Raw genomic sequence first — 8,242 nt, 5'->3', positions numbered from 1 at the left:
TTTGTTTTGTTGTTTTGTTTTTATTTTGTTTTCAATTGATCCTAGGATGAAAGAAGAGGGATAGAAAGGAAGGAAGAAGGGAGGGAGGGAGGGAGGGAGGGAGGGAAGGAAGGCATGAAGAGGCAGGCCAAGTGTCAACCATGTAAGACAATGCTGGGAGCAAGTGGGAATCTGAAGAGGGCTTCTCTGATCATCAACAAATGTGTTAGAAACAGAAACAGATACAGACCCTAGATGAAGGAGACTTCCTGGATGTTGGAGGGTAGCTAATAGGTGGTGGTGGTGGTCTGAGAGATTGGGGAGTCTAACGTAATAAGCCTCCAGGACTACACAGGTAAGCAAACACATGGTAGGTATGGGGTGCCTCAAGTTCCAGCTTTAGGGGACAAGGTCAGGTTCAGAGAATGGAGACAAAGCCTAAAGGGACTTCAGTGTTGACTCACATCTAGGTTGTCTGTGCAGCTTCCAGGAGAGGAATTTGAAAACTAAAACCAAAATAAACCAAGATATCAGATGAAGGCTGTTCTAAGGGGAAGCAAGAAGCCAGCTATCCGAACGGAACAAGAGGCCAAGAGTTGGGGAGCAGCCACACTGACACATCAAGCCTGCCTCCAACTTGATCCTTGGTACTGGGAGATCAGCAATGCTGTTTCCAGCTTTCTGGGCTCAGCTAGGTTCAGGTAACCCTGCTGTGGACCAGGATAGGAAGACTCAGCTGGCAGGAAACTTAAAACCCAGAAATTCCCCAGGCTATCTACCTGACAACTCTTAACAGAACTGAGGTATTCAGCACTAACATTTAAAATAATTCAGGACTTATTCTTGCTTTTTCTAGCCAGAGGAAAATAATTTTAAAGCTAAAATATAAATCTTAAGCTGGGCATGGTGGCTTGTAACTGTAATTCCAACAGGCAAAAGGCTGAGGCCAAAGGTTAGTTCATTAGGTCATTTTTGGTTGCATAGAGAGTTGGGGATTGATTTGGTTTCATGAAACCCCTTTCAAGCACCCCTCCTCATATCCATTAAAAAGATATCTTAATGCCTTTTTTAAAATATAAAAATAACTCAATAATTTGTCATGAACTAGACTTTATTAGATAAGTAATGTACAGTTACCACAAATCATGAATGTGAGGAAGAGTTGCTATTTCTGTCCTTTGCAATGCTGCAGGTACAACCAGGGCTTTGTGCATACCAGGCAACATCTTCCACTTGGCTAGCTCCATCTCCCAAAGAATGTTTATAATCCCACGGAAATGTTCACAGCATAACACAGTAACAAAAAAACAGAATGACATATCAGAATGTTGTCTGAATTTGTAGGTGGAAATTACATTTTTATACAATAGATAAATCAAACTGAACTATAGCTTCTTTAATGTGGTAAACTAATTTGGCTCTACTTATACAAAATCAGTCTGCAGCTAAACTATAAAAAAAATCAAGGTTTATGAAATTTACTATTTTCATAGTAGTTGCACATAACGTACTTTTTAAAAAAAACTCTTACCATGTCTAGAATTCTTGAAAATACCTTCATTGTGGTAGATTTTAATATATATATATATATATATATATATATATATATATATCATCCCTGTGCTTCTTAGTCTTTATTTAACTTGACACAAGCTAGAAAAAATGCTTTCATAAGTTTGGCTTGTAGGCAAGCCTATAGGGCCTTTTCTTAGTTATCGATGTGGGAGGATCCTGCACATTGTTGGCGGGGCCACCTCTGGGCTGGGGATCCTGGGTTCTATAAGAAAGCAGGTCAAGCAAGCCATGAGGAGCAGGACAGTCAGGAGCATCCCCCCCATGGCCTCTGCATCAGCTCCTGCATCAGCACCTGCCTCTGTGCTCCCATCCTGCTTGGGTTCCTGCTCTTTCTTTGATGACGAAACAGTGCTATGAAACAGTAAACACATAAACCCTTTCTTCTCAAGTCGTTTTCGGATGTGGTGCTTCTTCACAGCAGTGGTAAGCATAACTGTGACAGGCCTTTCAGCAACTTGGTTTATTCTTTTCTCCTTATAGAATTAAGTAAAAATTGAAAATTTTAAATCACCATATAAAAACACAAGTTATCCATGTAGATTTTTTTTCATAGCAGGTAATACACACCAACTTTTACTGTGAATAAATACGAACAAATGTACTTAAAGTTTTGTTGGGTTTTTATCTGATGTAAATACCTATGGGAAGAAAGGCCGGAGTCCTGAATGGGCCCTTTTCCCTGAGTATAGGTAAAATTTAAGTAATCAAGATTTCCTTGGAGCTGTGAAGTGAGGAACTGCCTCCGTGGTATCTTTTTAACTTATTCATCCACCCCCTACATGACATTGAATTGTGTTCGCTACAGGCACTAAAAGTCACATCACCAGTTTTCAAGCACTAGAGTATGGGTTTTGATGACATGTGAATGGTCAATTAGATGTATCTTTTGATGGAATAGGCAAGAGTCATGGAACATAAATAGAAGGGGTCACAAGTGCATAGTGCAGACAGGCATCTGTATTACTTGCTTTTGTCTTTGCTGAGACAAAATACCTAATAAAACCAAGTTAAGAAGGGGTTTGTTTTTGGCTCATGGTTTGAGGGTGGCAGGAGCCTGAGGTAGGTGAACACATTGCATCAGTGGTCAAGAAACCACGAAGGATGCTCCCTTCCTCCTTTTATCCACATTCAAAACATCGGGCCATAGGGCGATGCTGCCCACATCCATTAGGACGGATTGCCTCCTCAATTATCCTATCTAGAATCTCCCACAAAGGCATGCTCAGAATCCTATGTGATTCTAAATCCCATCAAAATAACAATAGAACGCATCATGGTACCTGATCCCCTCTCACTCACTGAAGAGGAAGAACTTGATTAATGAGGGCACAGATGGACTCCTTAAGTCCAGACAAGGGAGAGCACGCACCACAAAGACAAGGCTACCACAGAAGAGGACAGGAGGGCCTGGGTCAGTGGTCATGCAAGGAAATTGGAGTGAGGGATAATTGTTGCTCCATTCCATGACCTCATAGACTTATTCCATACTTTGTAGAGTAAATCTTGAGACTTCTCTGTTTCTCCCCTTCTGCATTCTCTGGTCCCTCTGCCTGGTGAGATACAAAAGCAAACTCTGTCAGACAGCGGGGGACTCAGAGTCCTGGTTATCACCCCCCAGTGTGAAGCAAGATGGGGTGCTGAGAAGATGACCGGGACTGGAGAGGCCAGTGGTTCCTTGGTGGGAGGGGTGGTCTGCACCATTCCCCACTCCCCTGGGATAATGCTCAACACTGTTCAGATTTGCCTCACTGGTGTGATGCAAAATAGAGCTGGAGTGCACAGTCCAGCCCATCCCATAGTCTTGTCGTCTCCTGATCCATCTTAAGTATCCCTTTCACTCAAGAATCATCTTTTAAATGTTCGCAATGATAGCGCAGTCGCTGGAACCATTCTAAATTCATGTATTCATTCATTGCTGTACTCCCAGCTCTTCTCCCATAGCACAAACCCATTTTCCAGAAGGATCTCAGGGTTTTAAACTGGTGCTATGTAAAACTAAAAAGATAAAGAAAAAAACTTGTTAGAGAGCATAACACAGTGGGTCACAAAAAATTAATGGAGAACTTTCAAATTTTGTCAGAGTCCTCTGTATTATCACCGTCTATATTAACTGGCACCTTGAACCTATGAAAATCTTGAAGATTATTATGTGTTAATATCAACTTCAACAATAAAAATACCAGATATGAATATCTGTGTAAATTTAATCATTTGTCAGAAACTAAGTATGGGAGGCAAACTTTTGGATGTTTGGTCACAAATGTGGAGCCTGAAAAATCAAGAAAAGCAAAGTAGTGTTGAATAGAAAAACAAAACAAACAAACATGAATTTTGAAATCAGGTATCCTGGACTCTGCTTAGTTTTTCCAGTAGTCATCTGTGTCAAATAATCTTTCTATGCTTCAAGATTTTTATATTTAAATCTCTCAAAGTTTGCTATGAGTAGTAGTGATGGGTGTTGGATGCATTGTTGGGAAATGCCCAATACTCAGAAAGCATTCAATAAATGATCATTAATCACTCAGCATTTATAACCGTCCAGGCACAAGTCTATTAGCAAGCATTAGAGTAGGTCCATCTCTTGAGTGGTCCTGTATTCTGTTACGCTGACAACATAAGCTTCATGTGCAATTTCCAAGTTACATCACTGGATCTTCAGTACTGAAGCTACTCGATCTACATCTGGTTTAGCAAGTTGTTGTTTAGACATCTACGTTTTAACTATCCCAAACCAGACCATGGACATAACTTTTAAGATAGGACTGTGGACTGGGAGTTTTCTTGAATTCAGCTGGACACTATTTGTCATATAAATGGTTAAGCAAGAGGCCTAGATGAAGAAGCATAGAGCAGACACACAAAAGTGTGACAACCAGCTAATCAGCTACCCTTTCCCAACTCTCCCTTGCCAACCTCACTTGAGCAGAGATGAGAAACTCGGGGCACCTCAGATAGTGTTCCTCGAAGCCATGTACTAACAACATATTACGCTCCAAAGAGACAATGGCATGCGTGCGTGTGGTGGTCTGCTTCATTAGGGAAAGCATTTGGGGAAAATTCTTACCTTGCTAAAGGAAGTATAGATATAGGACAGCTGCTCACTTGCCTTCTTCATGCATGTGCCTGGTGTTGTGTAGCTATGTTAACCCACAAAACAAGTGGCACAGTCAAACACTAAGGATTCTAAAACAAATGCCAATGACAGACCCAATGCCACACCCTTAGTTGGCAAACGTAATAGAATGAGCTCACAACCTTAGTGCCACAGGAGAAACCCTGCATGCTTTCTAAGCGTCTACCATCAGAACCATGAGGAATACACAGTCTTTAAGCACACTCTTTCTGGAGCTTTTCCTGCTACAGTTGCAGATGATGAGCCAAAGGAGAGAATTAAGGCACTGATTAAAAAGCAATCTAATCATCAGGCCACTTTGAGATAATTAGAGAAAAACAATGGCCCCTCCAAACTGAATCTTCTAGCTTTATAGGTCATCAGGTTTTCATAAGATGTATATACTACAGACTGTGATATGGCAGCAAAGTTATTGACCAAGGAACTGAAAGACACCTTATCTCAAAAACAACAACAACAACAACAACAACAACAACAACAACAACAAAACAAAAAAAAACCAAAAACAAGAAAACAAAATCTACAGAAAAGGTAATGAAAATTCCTGTGATAAGCCAAGAAGGATTATCAGAATGTCCTCATCCCAGAGTGACTCAGGTCTGAATCACTTTGACCCAGGCACCCAAATGCCAGAAGTCAACAAAGATAACTGGTCAGTCTCATATTCTGTCCCAAGAATCTTTTATACTTGGGATGGCTCAACTACTAAAAGGCAAAGGAAGTGTTTTAAGTAAGAAACTAAGAAAACAAAAAAGAAGATTAGCAACCAAAGTCAAATTCTTAGCATTCTTCAAATAAGAAATGATGTGAAGGTATTTAAAGCATTCTGAAACCCAAAGAACATGTTTTGTTGTTTGCTGCTTAAAGTATTAGGAATTGTATTAGTTTCCTCTATGCTATAGTTTTTAAAAAAAAAAAAAGCAGAATTCATTCTCTCACAGTTGAACTAGCAGACCAAAGTCCATCTTGAATAGCAATGTCTTCTTCCAGCTTCTAGTGACTGGAGCATTCCTTGGCTTGTAGCCTCATACTCCACAATCTCTTCTGTGTATATCCCCCTCCATCCCTCCCTCTCTTCTTTCTTTCTTTTCTTCTTTCATCCCTCCCTCCCTCTCTCCCTTCCTTCTTTCCTATGATGCTGAAGATCAAAACCACAGAATATGACATGTATAGACACTTCCTTATTAAAGATCATTTGACTAGAGACCTGTCTTCTCCTGACAGCATCCCTTTCCTGGATTCAAAGAAGAAATTGAGCATCAGTGGAGTTGCTCCAGTTGTGGCAAGACAGCCACCAGGCAAGAATTACCTCATTTCATCTACAGACAAAATACTGCCCAGAGAAAGGACACACTATGTGAAATAGTCTGACTGATATCTCTGCCAGGACAGGATAACAGCCCTTCAAAATTCTACATTACAAAGGTCTCTCAGATGATCCTGGGCCAGACGGCTGAAGACTGCTACGCCAATGTTTTGAAGTATAAGGACCTGTCAATGGTCTCTATAAACTGGCTAAGTTTTGGAAGCTATATTTTGTGCTTTTCATATTTTCAGGTAATATTAGTCGTTCTTAGATTTCTGACAGGGTTGAAGACTGGTAGTCTCATAGCCAACTCAAGCTGTTTAGCATTGAGAGAGATGATATCGACTTGAGAGGATGGTTTTCAGATGACATACAATTTACAGCCAAGACATGAGTCAGGTACAGACTTATATCTTTTGAGTTAGGATAGATGATAGAATGTTCTATTTTATTGACAAAAATGATGGACTGAGTATTAGGTCTATCCTATATTTTATAAATTACAAAATGGTAATCGTTATGCTCAATTTATATTTGAGAGGAAAGGTTGTTTTTTATTTGAACAGGAAGGGTAAAGTGTAGCAGAACTTTCCCCCAATTAATTCAAATATTAATGCAACAAGAGGCCTGTGACTGGACAGGGAAAAGGGAGGCAGTGCTAAGAGTTTTCAGAGACAGAGAGAAGACAGAGGAGAGGAAAGAAGGAAGATCTAGGAAGAACAGGACAATGCAGATTTCACCTGGCTTTAAATAGTCACAGGTAGCTATGAATAGCTTCTAAGGGATGAATAATCATAGGGCAATTTGACTTACCTAGGTGGGCAATTTATATTCTTATCAATTGACTCTGAAATTATTGTGTGGAAATCCTGTGAATTGAGAATTTATTGATATATAAATCTGACTGATCATAAGTTTCTAGAGTTTTGACTTTCTGGGTTAAGGGGATTTGTGACAACTAGTCACAGGGGATAGATGGCTGAGAAGGAACTAGTGTCTCTGAGGCAAGTGAGCCAGAGCTGGGAAGACTGCAATCGGTCGCTACTGGGGTTAGCCTAGAGGCAGAGGTGGATAGACTGCTGAGAGAGTAAATAGCTGGGTATAGCACACTTTAATTATTATTTCTGGCAACATGAATTATTTCTAAAGCTCAAAGTTTAAAGAAATCCATAAGATAACAAGTTCGACTTTTCAAGATTATCAAGGCTACAGCCCATTGTGTGTTTGAGGGTGGTGGTCGATGCTGCCAACACAAAATCATAAACTTGCTTAATGCATTATGAGACTTCCTTTTTACACTTTTTAACTGGATTGCCCAGTTCCCCAGCTTGAACTTTGTAGAAGACAATGATAAAGTCATTGTGTCACAATGTTAATAAAGCCAGGTGACCAGGTGATAAGTACCCTGCCTCAAATCAGCCAAAGCTTACACATCTACAGCATTTGTGTATCCCTTCATTCCATATGTGTGCATGTATGCCCTTACATGTGATTGCACATGTGTGCATATATGTATGTGTACGTGTATAAGCATGTGTAGTTTGTATGTGTTCATATGTATATGTGTATATGAATGTGTATGTGTGTATGTGAATATATATGTACATATAAATATGTATTTGTATCATGCATGTGTGTGAATGTATGTATGTGTGCATATATGTGTATGTGAATGTTTATATGTGTGCATGTGAATTTGTGCATATGTATGTGAACGTATATGTTTATACATATGGTTGAATATGTGTGTATATGAATGTGTCTGAATCTGTGTGCCTGTGTATATGTATGTGTATATGTATGTGGGTTTCAATGATAATTAGTACAACAGTTCTTGTTCTAATTCTCAAAAGTGAGCAAGGAATTGGACCCCAGAACAGTGAAATTTTCCTCCATATCCCAACATAGAGAAGAACCACAAAAGTGCCTCCCATATGGGGCATCTGCAGACTACCTGCACTACACATGCATCTGTGGGACATTCACAGCTCAGGACCAGCTTGTCTGCCTCGTGAGGACCCTTGTGTCTTGTGCCTGTGCCTCTCTGCCCCTTCTCACATGGGTCATGGGATTTCTGCAATATGCTCTGTTTTGTTTGCTTCCCTGGATTGCTAAATGTACCCTGGCTTCTCAAGCGACTTTTGGAGAAGGTCTTTGCCAGGGAAGTGATCTCACAATCTCTCCATCCTGTCAGGCACAAGGCTGAGTACAGACAGGGCTTTCCCTTCATTATCTTGCTCATCACAGAG

This window comes from Mus pahari, chromosome 21, assembly GCF_900095145.1.
Source record: "Mus pahari chromosome 21, PAHARI_EIJ_v1.1, whole genome shotgun sequence".
In the NCBI taxonomy this organism is placed as follows: domain Eukaryota; kingdom Metazoa; phylum Chordata; class Mammalia; order Rodentia; family Muridae; genus Mus; species Mus pahari.
The sequence above is the reverse complement of the archived record's forward strand: the minus strand, read 5'-3'. Positions refer to the sequence as shown.